Source organism: Triturus cristatus, chromosome 6 (assembly GCF_964204655.1).
Source record: "Triturus cristatus chromosome 6, aTriCri1.1, whole genome shotgun sequence".
Taxonomy (NCBI): Eukaryota; Metazoa; Chordata; class Amphibia; order Caudata; family Salamandridae; genus Triturus; species Triturus cristatus.
In genome coordinates, this window is record NC_140589.1 from 228,679,795 (window position 1) to 228,703,656 (window position 23,862).

The window sequence follows — 23,862 nt, forward strand, 5'->3', positions numbered from 1 at the left end:
TCCTTAGAGGATATTACTTTATGCCAACCTGTTCAGTTGTCATGGACAGACCATATGCTGGTGAAGGCAGTTATCCCTGTGGTAGATTCTCTTTTTGTGGCACAGAATAAAACATCTCTCTCCCGCCAGTGGAGTAAATTAAAACTTGAAGACTTCTACCTTTTATTAGGAAAAACACCCCTACCTCTTCTCTCCGATGCTGACTGTGGGTATGATTCATTCTGTACTTGGATTGGCACGGCCTTGGACTCTCTTATTCCCCTTGTACGTTCCAAGTGCCGGACCAAGGCCCATAGCCCGTGGTATGATGAGACCTTGTCGTCTCTCAAGAGAGAGTGTAGGCAAGCAGAAAGGCGATGGAGGAAAGCCTATGATCCCGCGCTCAAAACCTGCTACCTTACTCTATCCAAGGCATATCACAGAGCGGTGTGTCGAACACGTGCCGCATTTTATGCGCAGGAGTTCCGGAACAGCCCTAATCCCTCCAAACTAATCTTTAAGGTCCTAAAGGACCTTACAACTAAGAGGGCCTCCGCGGCAGAAATCTGCACTGACTCTCACTGCGAGAGTCTGGCCTTGTTCTTTGTTCAAAAGGTGCAAGTAATCTACCACACCTTTCCAACTATTGTGCACCGCTCGGATTCATCTGATTGTCCTAAGATCAATGATAGGATCCTGGATTTTTTGGCCCCCCTATCTGAGGAGGGTTTTGATTTACTGAGCCAAAAAATTAAATCTGGCTCCCCTGCAGACCCCCTCAAACCGGCCCTATTTAAAAACATGCAGGCCACATGTCGCGCACCTTTGCTTGCCCTTATTAATATGTCACTGGGTTCAGAGATTGTACCCACCAAGTGGAAGCAAGCGGTAGTTACCCCCATCCTAAAAAAGCCTACCCTAGACCCTATAAAACCTGAGAACTATCGCCCCATCTCTCTGCTGCCGTGGGCTGCTAAAGTCACCGAAGCCCACGTGAATGAGATCCTGGCCGACCATCTTGCCAAAGCTAACATCTTGGATCCCACGCAAAATGGTTTTCGTACAGGCCACAGCACGGAGACTGCCTTGTTATACATGGTTGAACATCTGCGCTCCGTGCTGGACACCGGACAAACAGCGGCACTCCTGTTGTTAGATCTGAGCGCCGCCTTTGATACGGTGTCTCACGAAATCCTGTTGCGGCGGTTAGAGGAAGTTGGGGTTAGGGGGCTGGCACTAGGCTGGTTCCGCTCCTTCCTTTCCAATAGATCTTTTCAGGTTGCGATACCACCCGGTAAATCCACCTCTCACCCGCTCACCTTGGGGGTCCCAAAGGGATCATCTCTGAGCCCCACTCTCTTCAATCTTTATGTGAGGCCGCTGGCTGCGGTAGTCAAAGGCTGGGGCATGACAATGGTGTCCTATGCGGATGATACGCAGCTGGCGGTCACACTAAGTGGGGACTCAGCCATGGACGCCCTCAACTTCTGTGAGGGGTTTCGCTCGGTGGCCAATTGGATGAACCAGAATTGTCTCCAATTGAACACAAAGAAGACAGAGGTGATGGTGTTTGGGAAGCAACCTGGATGTTGGAATAACAGCTGGTGGCCCCCCGAGTTAGGAATGATCCCCTCTCCTGCTATGGAGTTAAAAAACCTCGGGGTCTGGCTGGACCCTTTACTTAGCTTCACTTGCCAGACTAAGAGGGTGGCTGCCTCTTGTTTTGGCATTATTAGGGGCATCAGGCCGGTGCTTAAATTCTTCGATGCCCCCACTAGACAGCTTGTGGTCCAGGCCTCGGTACTATCCAGGATAGATTATGCCAGTGCTCTGCTAGCAGGCACGAACAAGGCTGAACTTCTGCGGCTACAACGAGTGCAGAATGCCGCCGCAAGAGCGATATTTGGGCTGCCCAAACGTTGCTCAGTGTCCAGAGCATTGCAAACACTCCATTGGTTGCCTGTTGCTCGGCGGATTGAGTTTAAGGTGCTTTGCCTGGCCTTTAAAATTTTGAAAGGCATGGCTCCACCTATTCTCATGAACCTTCTGACTCCATATGTCCCCTCTCGCTCTTTGAGATCGATGGGCCAGAATTTGGCTGTTGTTCCTCGCTTTTTGCTGAGCAGGATTGGAGGCCGCTCCTTCCGAGTAGTAGCCGCTAAGCTTTGGAACGCTCTCCCTAATGATATCTGTGCTTTGGAAGATTTAACCAGGTTCAGACATGTCATCAAAACTTTTCTTTTTAATAAAATCAACTGACTCTGTTGCATTTTGTGATGTTGTGTTTACCTTTCTTGGCACTAGGACGCCCCTTTGCTGGGGCAGCTGTGCGCGGTATAAAAACCATTAACATAACATAACATAACATAACATTCTGGGTAAGGAAATGTTGGGGGATCCCCGCAAGCCATACCTCCCTGGAATCCCCCAGGTGTCTAGTTTTCAGAACTGTGTGGGTTTGATAGGTTTCCCTAGGTGGCCGCCGAGCACCAGGCCAAAAAACCAAGTGACCCCCCTTGCAAAACCAGGTCGTTTTGAGATAGGCAATTTTCATGTTGCCTCAATATGTTGTGAGCCCTTGCCTGTCGCGGGTACTTAGGCCTCCCACACGAGTGAGGCACCGTTTTTGTTGGGAGACCCGGGGGAACGCTGGGCAGTAGGAAATTTGTGTCAGCCCGGTGATGCCACACCTTTCCCACTCAAAAATGTGTGAAAAAGGTGATTTTTTCAGCTAACTTTGAGGTTTGCAGGGCATTCTGGGTAAGGAAACGTTGGGGGAGCCACGCAAGCCATACCTCCCTGAAATCCCCCGGGTGTCTAGTTTTCAGAAATGTGTGGGTTTGGTAGGTTTCCCTAGGTGGCCGCCGAGCACCGGGCCAAATACCCAGGTGACCCTCCTTGCAAAACCAGGTCGTTTTGAGGAAGGCAATTTTGATGACGCCGCAATACGTTTTGGGCCCTTGCCTGTCGCGGGTATTTGGGCTTCCCACACGAGTGAGGCACAATTTTTATCGGGAGACCCGGGGGAACGCTGGGTGGTAGGAAATTTGTGTCAGCCCAGTGATGCCACAATTTTCCCACACGAAAATGTGTGAAAAATGTGATTTTTTTCAGCTAAATTTGAGGTTTGCAGGGCATTCTGGGTAAGGAAACGTGGGGGGATCCACGCAAGCCATACCTCCCTGGAATCCCCCGGGTGTCTAGTTTTCAGAAATGTGTGGGTTTGGTAGGTTTCCCTAGGTGGCCGCCGAGCACCGGGCCAAAAAACCAAGTGACCCCCCTTGCAAAACCAGGTCGTTTTGCGATAGGCAATTTTCATGTCGCCTCACTACGTTGTGGGCCCTTGCCTGTCGCGGGTATTTGGGCTTCCCACTCGAGTGAGGTACCATTTTTATCAGGAGACCCGGGGGAACGCTGGGTGGTAGGAAATTTGTGTCAGCCCAGTGATGCCACAACTTTCCCACACAAAAATGTGTGAAAAAGGTGATTTTTTCAGCTAAATATGAGGTTTGCAGGGCATTCTGGGTAAGGAAACGTTGGGGGAGCCATGCAAGCCATACCTCCCTGAAATCCCCCGGGTGTCTAGTTTTCAGAAATTTGTGGGTTTGGTAGGTTTCCCAAGGTGGCCGCCGAGCACCGGACCAAATACCCAGGTGACCCCCCTTGCAAAACCAGGTCGTTTTGAGGTAGGCAATTTTGATGTCGCCGCAATACGTTTTGGGCCCTTGCCTGTCGCGGGTACTTGGGCCTCCCACACGAGTGAGGCACCGTTTTTATCGAGAGACCCGGGGGAATGCTGGGTGGTAGGAAATTTGTGTCAGCCCGGTGATTCCACATCTTTCCCACCCAAACATTTGTGAAAAAGGTGATTTTTTCCGCTAACTTTGAGGTTTGCAGGGCATTCTGGGTAAGGAAACTTTGGGGGATCCACAGAAGCCATACCTCCCTGGAATCCCCTGGGTGTCTAGTTTTCAGAAATGTGTGGGTTTGGTAGGTTTCCCTAGGTGCCGGCAGAGCTAGGGTTCAAAAACTACAGCTAGGCACTTAGTCAAAAAATGTTTATTTTTCGCTGCGAAATTGAGGTGTGTCCACGATGCGTTTTGCGCCGTTTCCTGTCGCGGGCACTGGGCCGACCCACACAAGTGAGGTACCATTTTTTAGGTCTCGCCTGACCCAGCGCATGCGCTGGTCTGGCGAGACTTATTGAGAGGGCTCCAAAAAGTGCTACCAGGCCAGCCTAGAGCTTCAGTGCATGTGCGCGGGCGCGCACGCCGATTTTACCGTGATTACTTTCACTTTTGCGGTGCTTTGATGTTTGATCGCGATCACTTTAGCGGCCGCACGGCCGCTTGGTATAGCCAATAGGTCTCGCTTTTTGGACCTTATAAGTATTTAGTTATGCAACTGTTGCATGGCTAAACACTTATAAGGTCCCAAAGGCGAGACATATTGGCTATGCCAATGCTTGTCTCAGAAGACTTTGGGAAATGCGGGGTGGGTGGAAATTTGTGGATCCACGCAGATTCGAGAACTTTCCACCACAGAAATGTGGGGATTATGTGTTTTTTTGGCAATTTTTTAGTTTTGCAAGGGATTCTGGGTAACAGAACCTGGTGGGAGGCAGTCAAGTCACCCCATCCTCGATTCCCCTGGGTGTCTAGTTTAAAAAATGTATAGGTTTGCTAGGTTTCCCTAGGTGCGGGCAGAGCTATGGTTCAAAAACTACAGCTAGGCACTTTGCCAAAAAAGGGTCATTTTTCACAGCGAAATAGAGGTGTGTCCACGTTGCGTTTTGTGCCATTTCCTGTCGCGGTCACTAGGCCTACCCACACAAATGAGGTACCATTTTTCTTGGAAGATTTTGGGGAATGCGGAGTGGGTGGAAATTTGTGGATCCAAGCAGAATCCAGAACTTTCCACCACAGAAATGTGGGGAAAAAGTGGTTTTTTTGGCAATTTTTTAGGTTTGCAAGGGATTCTGTGTAACACAACCTGGTGGGAGGCAGTCAAGCCACCCAATCCTGGATTCCCCTGGGTGTCTAGTTTTCAATAATGTATAGGTTTGCTAGGTTTTCCTAGGTGCCGGCAGAGCTATGGTTCAAAAACTACAGCTTGGCACTTTGCCAAAAAAGGGTAATTATTCACAGCGAAATTGAGGTGTGTCCATGTTGCGTTTTGCGCCGCTTCCTGTTGCGGGCACTAGGCCGACCCACACAAGTGAGGTACCATTTTTCACAGAAGACTTTGGGGAACACGGGGTGGGTTGAAATTTGTGGATCCACGCAGATTCTACAACTTTCCACCACAGAAATGTGGGGAAAATGTGTGTGTTTTTGGCAATTTTTTAGGTTTGCAAGGGATTGTGGGTAACAGAACCTGGTGGGAGGCAGTCAAGTCACCCCATCCTGGATTCCCCTGGGTGTCTAGTTTTCAAAAATGTATAGGTTTGCTAGGTTTCCCTAGGTGCCGGCAGAGCTATGGTTGAAAAACTACAGCTAGGCACTATGCCAAAAAAGGGTCATTTTTCACTGCGAAATTGAGGTGTGTCCACGTTGCATTTTGCACCGTTTCCTGTTGCAGGCACCAAGCCGACCCACACAAGTGAGGTACCATATTTCTCGGAAGACTTTGGGGAACGCGGGGTGGGTGGAAATTTGTGGATCCACACAAATTCCAGAACTTTACACCACAGAAATATGAGGAAAATGTGTTTTTTTAACAAAAGTTTAGGTTTGCAAGGGATTCTGGGTAATAGAACCTGGTGAGAGGCAGTCAAGTCACACCATCCTGGATTCCCCTGAGTGTCTAGTTTTCAAAAATGTATAGGTTTGCTAGGTTTCCCTAGGTGCCAGCAGAGCTAGGGTTTAAAAAATACAGCTAGGCACTTTGCTAAAAAAAGGGTAATTTTGCATTGTGAAAATGTGGTGTGTTCACGTTGGGTTTTGAGCCATTTCCTGTTGTGGGCACTATGCCTGCATATACAAGTGAGGTACCATTTTTATCGGGAGACTTAGGGTAATTTAGATTTGTAAAGGAACTGTTATTACGTATTGACTTTCGATGCATTTCTGCCTTCCAAATGAAAGACATTGTGTAAAAAAGAAGTCATTTAAAAAAATGACTGATAATTCTCATGCTAGTATGAGTATTCCCAATTTTGGAAATGTGCAAATATCTACTGTTTCTAAACTCTATATTTTGTTCCCATTTCAGAAATACATAGGTGTCTTTCATACCGATTTTTCCATGTACACATTTTTACAGAATAATTACTAAATACCCGTTACACAATAAAAAACCATTGCAAGTTGCTGCTCAGTTTTTGGCTCTGGATTCGTCGGGTTCTTGGTGAACCTACAAGTGCTATATATCCCCACAACCAGTAATGTCCAGCGGATGTAACGGTATATTGCTTTCAAAGAGCTGTCATAATTAGAAGAAGTTACAGGTGAAAACGTTGACAGAAAAGGCTGTTTTTTTCAACTAATTTTCAATTTATCCTAACTGTTAGTTTCTATAAAGAAACCTTGCTGGATCTATACAAATGACCCCTTGCTGAATTCAGAATTTTGTCTACTTCTCTAAAATGTATAGCTTTCCAGGATCCATTATTGCTTTTGTACCCATTTCTACCATTAACTGGAAGGAGGCCGAAAGCACAAAATATAGCAAAAATAGGCTATGTCACAGAAAAAATGCCAAAACTGTGTAAATAACTATTGGGTTTCTGACAAAAGTCTGGTATCCCCTAAAAGCTGGGACGATGGTGATTTCAGCCCCACAAACCCTTTTTCGATAACATTTGCATGGAAAAACCCAGATGCTTTCATTTGCAGCCCGTTTTTCCAATTTTTCCCAAAAAAAACCAACTTTTGTTGTATTTTGGCTCATTTCTGTGACCCCTCCAGGGGAATTCACAAACCCTGAGTACCTTTAGAATGCCCATGATGTTGGAAGAAAAGGACGCAAATTTGGCGTGGATACCTTATGTGGTCAAAAAGTTACAGGAGCCTCAGCGTGTACTACCCCAAATAGCCAAAAAAAGGCGTGGCACAGGAGGGGGAAAAGGCCTGGCAGCGAAGGTGTTAATGACATCCTTGGGAATAGATACTTTACTTTCTATAGGCACTGACGGTGTGCTGCCACCAGAGGGACTGATCTCTAAACTTTTTGCTTTCAGATCCAACCCCCTCAACCCTCTTTCATGCTCTAAAAGCATCTTTTTCTCTTCTAGGGATAATTTCTCTCTCTGAAATGCCAACTCCTTATCCTCCTTCCCCAGCTTGAGCTTCGTGAGCTCCAATTCATGCATCCTGTTTCTCTCCCTGTCCTCCAGCTCCTCTGGAGACAGGACTTTTGAAAAAGCACTGCTGCCCACTCTGGAAAGTGCTTTCCCCCTGGTCAGGCCCAATAGCCCCTTCAGCTGACCATCTAAATTCTCTACCTCCTCCCTAAGCTCTTCAGGATTCTCACTGGCATTCCTAGATTCCAACCAGGCCCTCAGCGCCTTTTGGTATTCCTCATTCCTGGTGAGGCCTCTTACAGAGATATTAAATTTCTTGCAAACAGCTGTAAGGTGTGGCACAGTGTAGGTATAAACCTTCTCTTCTTCAAATTCTAAATCCATAGATGCAATGGATTCTGGTTTACTCATGGTAAGTATTGGCAGTTCTCAAAAATAGTCCCAGAAAAACTCTACCAAAATGTATGTGGTCGCGTAATGGTCTGCACTCACTAGTAATGTACACCAATCACTGTATGTAAATCACAAATGCAAGTCCAAATCCTCACCACTGACCACCAATGTTAGAAATTGGGGTCTCTAGTTGGCAATAGCTTTCCCCTTTGTCCAAACAGGGACCCTTGCTTCTAATCAGGGCAGACACTCCTAAAATAACCCCTGCTCACCCACTTGGTAGCTTGGCACGAGCAGACAGGCTTATCTCAGAGGCAGTGTGTAAAGCATTTGTGAACACATACAGTAACACAGTGAAACACTATATATGAGGACCACACCAGTTTAGAAAAATAAGTAAACTTTATCTAAACAAGACCAAACAACAAAAATCCACAATACCATATTAGAAATAGGCTCTTCAATGGTAGAAATAGTTCACTTCAATGCAAGTTGTAAATGCAACACTTTTCCAAGAAAGTACCTTCGATGCGTCACACAAAACAAACAAAAGGGTCGCAGGAAAGGCGAAGCGTCAGTTCCTTGCTTCGGGAGAGGCGGTGCACCTATTGCTTACTGCAGCACAGGGGAGGCAATGCGTTCAGTTCCTTACTGGAGAAGAGGGGATGCGTCAGTTTCTTACTGCATTCTGGTTACGATGCGACAAGATGGCGCCTCGATGTGATGCGAGGATTCGGTGCGATGCGACAAAATGGCGGCTTGATACGATGCGACGATCAGGTAAAGCGGAGTAACATAGCTAACGGTCCTGAAGAATGCCAAGAACCTTTTTGGTATATTGAGGCAGAAACATGTTGACCTTATCTTAATAGGGAACATCCATACCCCTATTTTTCACTGAGCTTATTTTAATCTATGCACTGGAGACATCAATAAAGGATTGACCCTGTCCACCAGGAGATAGTTTTAATTCACATTCATTTTTGGACACTCTGCCGATCACTCTGCCCTACATTGGATGATATAAAACACCTCACGCTCCTCTCCTGCGGGTGAGTTGTAGCCCTCACTGGGTACCTTGTGTGCCAAGTGTGTAAGAGGGAGCCCAATGATCAAGCATGTCACCTTAGCGTGAATGAGGGTTCTCGGCTTAACACATATGTGCGTCTGTCCCATCCCCACTCACTGTGATTATCTGGTGAGTAGCTAGATACATCATCCGGTTACCTTTTGTGTGTTCATCTTAAATGGAATGGCACCGTGGATGGTTATAATTTCTCTCCTAAGAACCTATACAGATTATATTTAATTTACATGCCCTGGGTACATTTTTCTGTCATATACTAAGGACTTATAGGTAAGTTACATATGCCAATCAGGAGTGCAGTAAATTTCATAATGATTTCAGGATCAGAGCACATGCACTGGGGCCTGGTTAGCAGTGTCCCAGTGTGCAGAGCCAAAAAAACAGCATCGTCATTCCAGGAAAATGGGGGTGATCATACAAAAGAGGCATTTTCCTACCTATACCATACATGTGGGGTAAAAGTGCTCAACATGATCATGTAAGGCAGTTACAATCGTTTTTGGCCAATAGTGAACAGGGGAAGCAGTGTCCACTCCGACTCTATAGATTATATGTGTCAGAGGCTGGATTTCTTTTGGCTTTGTTTTACATGAGAAGGTGATTGGTAGAAGTCACTTTAATTTGGCTGTTACTTATTCCAGCTCTTCTTGAGGTCCAAAACACAGGTATTGTGTGTGTATAAGATCATTAACTCTATGAAAGTATTGAGTGCAGGTGATCCTGACAATCTCTGACTCAAGATTTTGGATGTATCCAGAACTGCAATAATCCAACATAATAGAAAATAATATCATTGCTAGTTACCACTGGAAAGATTTTAGAAAAAAAAATCAGATATATCTGGAAAACTGGGTTAAGACCAAAGGAATTATCCTTTTAGAGTAAGGAGGTTTTCAAGAGACTCACTCAACTGTGGACCGTTGCTTGGCTCTTTGAGCTCTGGCCCAAAGATCCATTGAAGTATCTAGTATACTTTTGTGCTGCTTTGTGGACTTCCATTCTACGTTTGATTTAGTCGACTAGAAATTGCATGCACTAGAACTAACTATTGCTCTATTAAATTCCTTCCATTTCAACAACTGGGTCGGTCGATTAAAAAATAAAGGTATAATTACATCTAGGATTCAGGTGGAGAATGGGCTGAAGCAAATGTGTATTTGGTGCCTTTGCTTTTTAAGATAGTATCCATTTGGCCAATACTCCATAGTATGCCTTAGGATGTCCCATAAGGGGATATTCCTTTACAGCCTGTGAGCTCCATTCCTGCTGATTCTCCCTGGCTGCCCGAGGGGGATGTTGGGTCATCAATTGACCTGGTACCTCTTTTACCATCTTCACACCCCACTATGGAAACCCTCTATTCTGATCCATCCCTCGAGGCCCCTTCGGGAGTGGAAACTCCAGGTTTACATCTAGAATCCCAGCCTCACTTATTCCAGTTGAGTTCTTCTGGTTACTATATCGATCAAGATAATTTTTCTTAAGACAGTTCTTCATTGTCTTCTGTTTTAACCCCACAACCAGCGCAGATTTGTGTTTTCATCTCCTGGTTAAAATGCACTTTTCTGGTTCCACCTTGGATTTATATCTAGATTGTGTTTTCCATGGTATTTTTGTTCATGTGGATTGGATTTGTGACTGTTATTTCCTTTAGATTATTGGCCACTACCTCCCAGAGTGTTCTGCTGCAGAACTTGTCGACGGGGTGTTGGCCCTGTATTCTTCCTTGCATAAACAGAAAAGAGACCAGTCCCTTGTTAACATTTCTGCGGTCCCAGGCACTGATGAAATTGTCTGGGATAAAGTACCATTTGATGTATTCGGTCCTACGGAGAACCTGCAGATACCATATGTATCTGTGTTTCCATGGGTGATGTGATAGTGCCCTGGTAATGGGGTGAATACCCCTAGGCACAATCGATACCCTTCGGAGGGTGTATGACTGTTAGTGATATCTGATAGTCAAGACACGTAATCAAAGGTTTCTTTCACTAGTTGTATTAAATGGACTTGATTTCAATCCATGCTGATTCCATATCAGATAATGTACACAGCGTGATGTGTTACACATGATTAAGATATATATTCCAAAAGCAGCCCAATGCATTTCGGGCATTGTGCCCTTCATCAGGGAAAATTCTATAATGGAACATAAAAATTTAATGAGGAAACCATCCTATAACACAATATAATGCATAATGCTATGCAAAAGTGATGTTGAGTAATCAGTTATTAAAGTAAAAACACACGTATAGATAGGCCCACCCAAGTGCGATGGTGTCTATCAATGATAAAGACACTAAAAACCCTGAGGTCTGGAATAGCAAAGAAAGGAAGATGAAAAGGTGGTGTGTGAAATGAGAAACAAAAGCCCAATGCACAAAGTGAAAGGGAAATCCCTTAGGAACGTAATTACTCACTCACCCTGGGTAACACGCCCCATCACATGGGATTTTCATCCCAAAGAAAAATCTCAGTCTCTCTGGGGGCCGCAAGCCCCTCTACGAGATGTAGGAGCTCAACAATGTTTATGTTTTGCACTGAAGGGTGGACTAAATCCACATATGAAGAGCTGGGTGTGAGTAGGGGGTGCAGTGCTGATGAAATAATAGTGCAGTAAGAGTGTGTTAAAACTAGTTACGGGACGGCAAGGAGGAATCTCTTTGAACACCGCCGTGCCGATGCTAGATTAAAAAAGTGAGAGCCCCACTAGTTCAATATAACCAATGGTGCATTAAATAAGACAATGGTCGACATGTTTCAGCCAAGGCGCCTAACTAGGCTCGGCTTTCATCAGGACCTGGTTAGCTACTGCAAAAAAGGAAAGAATTACGTATCAAAGGATACCGTGAACACCCCAAAGTTGCTTGTAGGGTGTACGTCTCCTTTATGATTCAAACATCACCTAAACAAAAGAGATTCAGTGTAAGAACGTTGGTCACAAATGCTAAGTAATAAAAAATACATGTGAATGTGTTAACTTAAAGCAAGGACCACTCACCCACTCACCCTCCGGCTGCAGGCTTATTCCAGCCCGGTTCCCCGACGGAGAGGTTTGATCTTTGACGCTGTGCACACACCGTCCTTCTTTTTTAGTTTATATTATGTTTTCATGAAGACGGCTAACTCCCTACCTTCTATTGATATGTTTGGGCATTCATCATGGCATTGCTGTACACTTGTACAGTCATTTTGAACATCTCTACTCATTGTTTAGAAGACCCATTTGAACAGGATAAATGATGGTTTCACCATGGCTCTATCCGGTTGTTAAACGGTAATTTTTGTATTTATAAGCACATTGTGCATTAATCGATTTTGTCAGTCTCCCTCGCAGTTAGATGACCTACTCACATGTCTTACACACTCGCTCATGACATGTAAGCACCCCATTCTTCAGTAGTCTTACATCTTCTTTCAGAGCGGTGTTCCTTCCTGAGCGGTTGCCAGGTGGAGGTCAATTTTCCACCCAGTTTTCACGGGTGAGTGGTCCTTGCTTTAAGTTAACACATTCACATGTATTTTTTATTACTTAGCATTTGTGACCAACGTTCTTACACTGAATCTCTTTTGTTTAGGTGATGTTTGAATCATAAAGGAGACGTACACCCTACAAGCAACTTTGGGGTGTTCACGGTATCCTTTGATACGTAATTCTTTCCTTTTTTGCAGTAGCTAACCAGGTCCTGATGAAAGCCGAGCCTAGTTAGGCGCCTTGGCTGAAACATGTCGACCATTGTCTTATTTAATGCACCATTGGTTATATTGAACTAGTGGGGCTCTCACTTTTTTAATCTAGCATCGGCACGGCGGTGTTCAAAGAGATTCCTCCTTGCCGTCCCGTAACTAGTTTTAACACACTCTTACTGCACTATTATTTCATCAGCACTGCACCCCCTACTCACACCCAGCTCTTCATATGTGGATTTAGTCCACCCTTCAGTGCAAAACATAAACATTGTTGAGCTCCTACCTCTCGTAGAGGGGCTTGCGGCCCCCAGAGAGACTGAGATTTTTCTTTGGGATGAAAATCCCATGTGATGGGGCGTGTTACCCAGGGTGAGTGAGTAATTACGTTCCTAAGGGATTTCCCTTTCACTTTGTGCATTGGGCTTTTGTTTCTCATTTCACACACCACCTTTTCATCTTCCTTTCTTTGCTATTCCAGACCTCAGGGTTTTTAGTGTCTTTAATACTTTGTTTGGGGATATAATCCTGTGCGGTCTTTAAACAAATGTTCCCTTTGACCCTCCGGTATCTAACCGTTTTGTTATAGGTCTATCAATGATACCCTAAACCATTGCCAAAAAAGTGTAAAATCGTAGGGTGAGTATGATGATCCACTGTACATCTATGGAAGTGACAAACTGGGAGTAAAAAGTGCTAAAAATAATAAAAGGTAACAGCTTAACAAACTGGACTAACACCGCAATGAATAACCTTAGACAGCATGAGCTTCTGCACCAATTTTGTATCAGTACTTTCATTTTTTTAACTTCATCATTAATTTCACAGACTTAATCATTGCGGCTATTGAAACTTCCCAGTCGAAGTGTTTCGTTTCGCTCACACTTTGCTCGTTTTTCACTTTACCATCATGCATGAGGCTAATCGTCAGTTCAATACACTTAATCAACACGGTTACTGAAACCTCCTAGTTGGAGTGTTTCATTTCGTTCACACTTTGCTAGTTTAATCACTCTACCGTATTACCGCATGGAGTTACTTTAATCATGTAATTCTACCTTTTATTATTTTCAGCACTTTTTACTCCTAGTTTGTCACTTCCACAGATGTACAGAGGATCATCCTACTCACCCTATGATTTTATACTTTCTTGGCAATGGTTTATGGTATCATTGATAGACACCATCGCACTCGGGTGAGCCTATCTATACACGTTTTTGTGACTTTAATGACTGATTACTCAGCATCACTTTTGCATAGCACTATGCATTATATTGTGTTATAGGACGGTTTCCTCACTACATTTTTATGTTCCATTCTAGAGTTTTCCCTGATGAAGGGCACAATGCCCGAAATGCATTGGACTGCTTTTGGAATATATATTAATCACGTGTAATACATCGCACTGTGTACATTATCTGATATGGAATCAGCATGGATTGAATCTAAGTCCATTTAATACAACTACTGAAGGAAACATTTGATTACGTGTCTTGACTACCAGATATCACTAACAGTTATACACCCTCTGAAGAGTATCGATTGTGCCTAGGGGGATTCACCCCATTTCCTTGGGTTTAACTATAATTCAGTATTACTCACACTCATGATCTGAGAGCGATACCCCAGGAGCACATCAAAAAGCAAAAATTCTTTCAAACATCTAATACTACTTTAGAGGCTGTGCACAAGCTAACCTATTTTTGATTATCTCACAACCAGATCCCTACACACGTAGCACGCCCAACACAACCATGTCTTTCGACAAAATTTCAAATCTCACTGTCCTATGGGCAGATACTTTTGCCTTCGCCAATGACGAAGCACCTCGAATATACGCTTGAATCCATGAGGAAACCACCCAAACAAAGACCAATCGAAATAAAGAACAAAACATCAAACAACTTTTATATTTATCGAAACGCGAAATAAACCAACAGCTGCATGCCAGTACATTAATAAAATATCACCACGTGCAACACATACCACGAGGTTTGAGTATCCCTCTAAAACCATCCTAATGCAAGAACGTACAGAAATTCAAAGATCGCTGGTACGGTATTCTTAACAAATGTTCCCTTGATCTCATCGTGTTAATAATGAAGGAACTATTCTAACAGCCTGGAGGAGCTTTCAAAGGAAATAAACAGAGGGATAAACGAACTCACAGACATGATGACCTCTGATGAATTGACTAAAATCCTTGAGGATCTTAATGTGCAGTTATCTAAACATTCGCAAGAAGTCAATGAATGAAAAATTCGCAAATTCCGAAGGGACACTGTGGATTATAAACTAGGCGAAGTTTACTGCTGGGCTGAAGAATACGCAAGGAGACGTCACAACAAACCATACTCGCAACACACAGAAACCTCATCTTCTGAAAGTGATGCATCAAGTGCCTCCATCCAACAGAGGTGAACGGTTGCTCCATCACAACGTGCTCTTGAAATTCCTCAAACCTCTGGTGTCTCTTTTTTAGAGATAGGCCAAGGAGACGGAAACGACCCTGGAGGTCAAAAAGAAAAGGAGAAAGAGCATCCACAGACATGGAGCATTTCGGCCACAGGAAAGAAGGACAAAACGAAGAAACAAGTGAAAGAAACCGAGTAATAAACATCTCAGACTACCAATTTAACAACATTGAATTCAACACACTGCAAAAGGGAACTTCTTTTGTTCCCACCAGCAACACCAATTGTTTTGAATTAGAAATAAGTTTATTCAAGCTGATGCAAAATCTGAGATTGAGACATTTTTTTGAAAATGTGCTGGAAACCCAATCCAGCCGTGAGGAAAGATGTGTTGCGTGGACTACGATCCAAAAGTTTATACATGTACCCATTAGTCATAAGAGTTTTGATATTTCTGATTAAACAGGAGATAATAAAACTCAATTTTCGAAAAAAACAAAATGAAGGAACCTATCCATTAAAGAATTTGGTATTCTCAAGAAAATTGCCAACAATCCTCAAATCACATGCCAGAGAGCTGACAAAGGTGGCGTGTTGGTCATCATGAACACCATGCACTACAATTCCGAAGTAGAGAAACACATATCGGACCAACTCACGCTAAATTAGACACCAATCCTACTGAACAATTCTCAAATATTTTACATGACATTTTTAACGAGGCTGTAGAAAATGGAGTGATCAATGAGAAGGTTAGAAGGTTTCTCACTCAAAGCAACCCGAGAAGTCCTTCAATATATATGTTACCAAAAATCCATAAAGATCTTTGTAATCCACTGTTTCGACCAATTGTGTCAACAAGAGGCAGCATACATGAACCTATTGGTCAATTTCTAGGCCTGGGCGGTAAATTCCGCTCCGCTCGCGGAATTTGCGGAATTTTGTCAATTTCGCGTTCCACGGAAAACGTGGAATTGCCCAAAATTCCGCGATCTGCGGCGTAGCGGAATTTTTTCCTTGTTCTTGCTTTCAAAATGCGTGTTCGCATCTGCGGGAGCGAAGTACTGGGATCCCTGCACTTGCCGATGAGTTTTCCTATCCATTTGCGTGCACCTCGAGATTTTGGTAGCCGGCAGTGCAATCTCACAAGAGTGTGCGATCACGAACACGTCATTTGGACGCGCCATCGGACATCTGCATGCGCAAACAGGAAACACGCATCGCAAGCGAGCGGGACAAGTGAAACAAGATGGCCGAGACTGCATGGGCAAGTTCGCGAGATATTTCCCCCCGAGCACGCAAACAGCGTCCCCAAAAAGGAAAAACGCATCACGAACGGGTGGAACAAACAATTCCGCGTGCTCGCAGAATTCTGCATAGCTCGCAGAGATTTTATACTGTTTCGCAGAATTTTGCGTAACACGACTACGCAAATTCCGCCCACCCCAATCAATTTCTTGATCTGTACCTGCAACCCAGTGTGATGAAAATGAGAACTTATATCAGGGACACTACTGACTTCTTGATTAAACTTAATCAAATTGCTCTCACTGATCTAGAATCAATCACACTCTGCACAATTGATGTAAAGTCTCTATACACATCAATTCCCCATCAACTTGGTATTGTAGCCAGCGAGCAAACTCTATTACGCACTGACTTTGACCAAGATCTACAATTATTCCTCATGGAATTATTGTATTTCACGCTTTATGAAAGCTACTTCAAGTGGAGGGACCAGAGGTTCCTCCAACTGACTGGCACTTTAATGGGAAATTGCGCAGCACCATCCTATGCCAATATCTTTATGAATCAATTTGAGGAGGGTAACATACTATCAAAAGACATCTGGAAAACACACACCAAATTATTTGTGGGGTTTATCGATGACATCTTCATATTATGGACTGGATCACACATATTACTCCAAAAGGCTTTGACAGACCTCAACCTAATAGATGAAAGAATCCAATTCACCTTTGATAGTCAGTCAGAACAAATCACCTTTTTGGATGTTCTAATCAAAAAAACTCTGAATGGTTTAGAAACAGACATCTTTAGAAAAAAAGACAGACAGAAATAATACCCTTCATTACAGCAGTTTTCACCAACAACCGCTCAAACAACATTTACCATATTCACAACTACTCTGTGTCAAAAGAATTGTCTCCAACCCCACGAGACTCACTGATCAAACTGAAGAAATGTTACTCCGATTTGCACAACGAGGATACCCTAAAAGTATTTTAGATCAAGCCAGACTTCATTGCCAAGACAAAACATGTGAGGATTTAATGACTAACATACCTAAACCAACTCAAAATCGAATGATGGTAGTTAACCAATTCTCCACTTGAGTTACGCTTATAAAAAATTTATCAAGAAACACTGGTGAATTTTAACCATGGAACCAGACTTCAAGGACTTATTTATCCAAAATCCAATTTTTGCCTATAAAAGAGGCAAAAATCTGGGAGAAATTCTAAAGACCAAAGAGGAAAACACTCAAACATTTATAGCTAAAGGCACACAACCGTGCCATAACAGCAACAACTGTCACAACATCATCCCGGGAACAAGGATGATACATCCCAGAAAGGGTACCAAGATTAATTTGAAAGTAACGGCTATCTATGATTCTATGAACTTAATTTACCTTTTGAAATACCCATGCGTTAAAGTTTATGTTGGGAAGACTGAAAGAAAAATTAAAACGACGATAAATGAACGTAAAAGTAATATCCGAACAAAAAACATGAAGTCTGTAGTCGCTTGTCATTTCATTGAACACAAACATAACAGCAGCCAATTAAAATTCTTGGTCCTAGAAACGATTATCAAAACTGAGGGGAGAGACAACAATAACTTTCTGTTACAAAGGGAAAACTTTTGGATCAGACACCTAGACGCTCTCAAACCCCATGGGATGAATGATAGAATGGAATTCCGATGTTACCTTTAACTAGCATGCCCGCTGGTTCACATCATTGCCATTGAAAGCATTTTGGACTTTGTTCACCGATACTTCTTCCAGTATTTCACATCTCACCACAGACAATTTTTACAACTTTCACATTTTGATTTAATTTAATTTGTTTGACTCTTCTCAACATCCATGATCTTTGATTTCTCTTTATTTCACCTCTTTTGATTCTTCCTTACTTTACTCTTTTGCTATCTGGTTGACACCACTGATGACCATATTGCTTCATCAGTCATTATGTAACGTCCTATGTTACAAACTGCTAATTTATTTTGATTTTGTTGACTCTCAAGCTTTTAAATCCCCTCCTTTTTAATTAATTCTCTATGATTCTTCTACACATTATACTTTCGTAGCCTTCTCCTAACTTCATTCTTTAGTTTGACACTATTGATAGTCAATCATTCGTAATATCCTGTGTAATATTACATAGGTTGCTTATGACTCAGTTAACCCATTCCATTTTCATTGTCTAACCGTACGATCATCATATTTTGCATAGATGTTTGTACAGTACTAAATCTTTTATAGACCTTCTGGTTATCTTTTACACCCTTTTAGTACACTGTAAACCTGATCTCTATGCACTATTGGTTCCTTAACCGCGTTAAGATGGCCACCACTATTTTGCTTGATCAAATGTTTAGTCCTATCACACTGTTTACACCGACACCACTAGAGGTTATAGCTCAGCCTTAATTGCAAACGTGTTCAACTTCACTAAAACAGAGCTCAACGAAGCACTTGTCGTCGCGGCACTGTTTCACCGAGTTGTATCGCATGAAATTCTGAGTAAGTATTAACCACGTGTCACCACTTTTTAAGTAAAGCGTTGTCTTTCAGTTATCTCGTACGTTATTAAATGACAGCTTAACAAACTGGACTAACACCGCAAAGAATAACCTTAGACAGCATGAGCTTCGGCACTATTTTTGTATCAGTACTTTCATTTTTTTATCTTCATCGTTAATTTCACAGACTCAATCATTGCGGCTACAGAAACTTCCCAGTCAAAGTGTTTCATTTCGCTATCACTTTGATTGTATTTCACTTTACCATCATGCATGTGGCTTATCGTCAGCTCAATACACTTAATCAATTCGGTTACTGAAACCTCCTAGTTGGAGTGTTTCATTTCGTTCACACTTCGCTCGTTTTTTCACTCTACCGTATTACCGCATGGTGTTACTTTAATCACATTGTTCTACCTTCTATTATTTTCAGCACTTTTTACTCCCAGTTTGTCACTTCCACAGACGTACAAAGGATCATCATACTTACCCTATGATTTTATACTTTCCTGGCAATGGTTTAAGGTATCATTGAGAGACACCATCGCACTCGGGTGGGCCTATGTATACGCGTTTTTTTTACTTTAATGACTGATTACTCAACATCACTTTTGCATAGCATTATGCATTATATTGTGTTATAGGATCGTTTCCTCATTACATTTTTATGTTCCATTATGGAGTTTCCCCTGATGAAGGGCACAATGCCCGAAATGGATTGGACTGCTTTTGGAATATATAATAATCATGTGTAATAAATCACAAGGGGAGGGAGTCACATGTCCTGTGCAGGCCTATTGTCCTCTGCATTGCACACGGTACTATACAAATGTATTTTGCTTTGTGTCTCACTGTACTTTCACACAGAACCTGCAGTTGTTTTCACATTATGTTCTTTCCTGGGATTTAGTCTGCATACCGTGGACAAGGTCAAGCAACAATGACACTTGTTATTTTGTTCTGGTCAGGCCTCAGCACCTAGACAAAACACACACATGCAGCTGCTGTTTGGGAACACGTACTTTGTCATATAGCTATGGACAGAAGAGGTAACTACACACTTGGAGAGGGATCTTTCCACGGAAGAGATCATGACAGCACCAGCGATGTAGAACTTTCATCTGCGCATACTAAGGTATGGGTCCTGTAGCAAACACCCATAGATCTTCTGATATATAATCACTTTTCTTCTTAGAAGGGGAGGGGGTTAGGCTACCCTGTCTTATATAATGACAGCTCCTTTTATGATTTATGGAGTACTTATCATGCTGACTGCATTTTCTTACTCATTGTGGCACACACACGCCATACTAGAGCACAATACTTAAAATAAACATCTTAAACTTTTCTCGTGTCTCTATCAGATCTTATTGTGGACTAGTACGAGTGTGAGAGCGAAAGGGTTTGTCCTGCAACCGTGATTGCAGAGAGGGTCGGGAGTGTTGTGTTCTGGAGTGTCTAATCACTTGTTCCTCTGTGAGTGAGTAGAAGGGCAAGTGAGACACTATAGCTTTTCAGTCCCGGGCTCATGAGTACTCAGGTAGTAGGATGACTCAGTCCCTACCTACTAAGGTTCTATGATCCCAAGCATAGTTATGTGACTCTTCAGAATCCCTGCATCAAGACATGGGAAAGCGAAGACACAATATCAAGAAATGCTAGATTTTTTATTGGTTCCGACCTCTTGGGAACAATAGGGAGTTGTACATCTCATTTTAAATTGAATGTTTAATTGTGCATTGCTGACTTAGTCCCAGAAGCTCCTATCTGCTCTTTTGAGAGCAGATGCCCCTATCCTCTCTCTTGCTTATTTTGCCCTACCCACTGAGTTTAATTCTTGTGACACTGTGGTTCTCTGTCTGACTGAACCTTCATTTGGTTCTGCCTTTAGAGGCTTTACTTGCTGACACCTGCTGCTTAATTTTCCGCCAGCTCATCTGAATGCCCAGCTTAGTGCCAGGGAAATTCACTTCAGGGGAACGGAATCTTATTCGAATTGCACATGACAATCCTTAAATAACTTGTCTTTGTATTTGCTATTTTAATTCACGCCTTGGATTATATCGACCTACGCTTTCAAAAATGACTGTTTAACCCCTTCAGTGCCCATGACGAGCTGGACTCGTCATGGGCTGCGGTGGCGCTGTGCCCATGACGAGTCCAGCTCGTCATGAACTCCGCCCGCTAATGGGAGGCGCGGCACTGGGCGGGGAAAGGGGCGGGCATGCAAGGGGTTAAATGTGAGCCTAATGTGTTCCACTGTTGTTGATATACTGTTCATGACTTGATATTAAACCCTAATTTGAGACAAAGTCCATCTACTCGAGTTCAACTTCTACAATGAATTTGCAGGGACAAACCCCATCCTGTGCTGCTTTACAGTATATTGATTCAGTTTCCAGTTTCAGCGTTTTAGTTTGATTGTTGCATTCCATTCATAGTTCTGGCAAGTGATTTCAAACCAAACCTTAGTGGTTAATTTGTTAAAAAAAATAAAGTGCCGGGGCTCTCATCAGGAGGCAGCTTACACCAGCCCATTTCTCCTGTTAGCGCTGTCAACAACATAACCAACTACTAACCATGAAACTGGGGAGAAGATGTGGCATAATAGCGAGAGCTGCCGACTTTGTAGCTGGGGAACCTGGTTCGAGTCTCGGCTCAACATCCTGTGATTCTAGGCAAATCACTTACTCTCCCTGTGCCTACCATAAATGAATGTCACCAAAGCTGGTGCTCATGAAACGTGTCGGTGTTGATGAATAAGTGCTAGTGCAGAGCACTGGAAACCACTGGCTAAAATTAAGCACAAACCAAACCTCCTCCTTTTGGATGCTTAGGATATCAAGGCTATATCACGAATTAAGTACTTTCCAAGCAGTCACTGGAAACGTGGGTGAGTTACTTGTGGGCTGAGATTCATGGGTGAGGCTGGCAGTGCTTTATAAAATCCAGTCCAGCAGTAGTTTTGCCGTTTAGTGCCATGAGCCTTCCACGGCAGCAGAAAAGGCAGTAGTGGGTGTTGGGCTGCAGCCGCCAGAGAAAAATGTGGTCATCTGCACTTATTCTCTCCCTACTGGCCGCCAGGCTGCACATTTAGTCAGCAGTATGCGCAGCGGCTCTGCTGATACTACAGCTCATTTGGCGGGGTCCTCTAAGCCCCTCCCACAGACCCTAAGCGCGGTTTGCCATGGTGTGGACCGATTTCCCTTCCTGAGGTCCCTGGGCGTCACAAGGCCGTTGAAGTTGACTTTGGGAAGGTAAACTCAGACTACACCTTTACGAGGTCAGTTAATTGAGTAACGTTACATTGTGTAACAGTCCCAGCTGCTTCTACGCAGCAATTAAAATGGCAGAAGTTCTATAGAAAATCAGTTGTTACTACTATGCCATCCACTCATGTTTACCTTATTTACTCATTCATCCATTCATTCACCCATTTAACACGTGTTCATCAAATAATTAAGCAGCTATGCACCCACTGACCCAGCTAAACACTAACACACTCTCACATTCACCCACTCATCTAAACACACACTGACATGCCAATCAATGAAGAACTTTCACTCAGAAAATACTGTAATCTATTGGTTTTGACTATGCTTGTTAAAAGGAAGACTGCACTTGTTTATTTTCACCAGGATTCTGTGTTCAACAATTTGCTTGACATTCATATTTTGTAGAAAACCCCCAAGTTTCGCTGCACCTGTCTTTAAGGAGAAAAGTTTATGTCAGAAACGTTTTGGATTAGAAAAAATGTTCTGAATTTGCAACATTGACTGTGAATTAACTCAATCCCGTTTCTAACTCTAACTGAATGACTCTGCCGTATTCTCATACACACCATAAGCATCACAAGCTGCATATATGGCGTCTTCCCCTAAAAAACTTGGAAATGCTGGGCACAAACTCTGGCATTAAGTTCATCTACGTAAACACTGTGACCACTTACGTAACTTCAATTAGCCCTCTGGATGGAACGTTGGACGCTGGCAGCCAATCGCAAGCTCCCTTTGAGGCTATAGTTGTTATTACAGGCCTGCTGCACAGGAAACATTCTGAGCTTCCATCTTTTACAATCCCTTTGGTGCGTTGCGGGCCTTTAGAGCACACAGGAGCTGTCACTTCCCTGAAAGAACGGCTGGAAAAAAGAGCTCAGTGGTCCCACAGCGCTCCCTCGGCTTCTTCTACAGCATCGTTCGTACCCACAGACTGCTATCCAGGGTCATCCTCTTGCTTCTGCAGTGAGGGAAGCCTCATCAGTCAGAAAAAGAAGAAATCGGGTAAAAAGCGTTTTTCTACTTTTCTATGGCCGCGTGGGCTGCCCTCTCATGAAAATGAAAGGGTGGAACCTGGAGAGAGATCTGTGCACCAGTGGCTGCTTCTGGATGGGGAGGGGGCCCCACACACGAATAGTATTTTTAGGTCTCGCCTGACCCAGCGCATGCGCTGGTCTGGCGAGACTTATTGAGAGGGCTCCAAAAAGTGCTACCAGGCCAGCCTAGAGCCACAGTGCATTACCGCCATTACTTTCGGTTTCGCGGTCGCACGGCCGCTTTGATGTTTGATCGTGATCACTTTCACTTTCGCGGCCGCTTTGCATAGCCAATAGGTCTCGCTTTTGGGACCTTATAAGTATTTAGTTATGCAACTGTTGCATGGCTAAACACTTATAAGGTCCCAAAGGCGAGACCTATTGGCTATGCCAATGCTTGTTTTCCCTGCCTTTCAGTGACAGCTCGTGCTCCTGGGGCACGCCCTGTTCTTTGAAAGAGATAATAATGGCCTCATTGCCCTAACCTGCAGGGCAATAACAGCCATTAATTACCCTCCCTTCTCATGCACCCTCACCTGCAGCTCGGGCTCATAAACACAGGGAGGCACATTTACAGATGTTATTTGTTAGAAGTAAACAGCAGACACAGGGGAGTCTGAGGAAGCTGTTTATTCATCCACGATCCTCAGGCACCAGCAGGCAACTGAGGCGCTTCAACGTTCTAAGGTGAGCTTCATTCCAACGTTCTAAGACAGGGAATGTACCAACGAGGGAGGGAGGGGTGGAATGGCCCGGGTGAAAAGGAGGGGATTACAACATTATTGCCCTCAGCCAGGGGCAATATTGAAGAAATATCAGTCAGCAGTAACCTCAAGCTTCATTTCTCACAGACTTCGAATTAGCAACAATAGCAAATGTAGAGCTTACGTCAGACTGCGAAGTTTACTCCTTTTAGCGATCACTACATACACATCGACTACTACACCAACCACTACCATCCTACGCAGAGCAT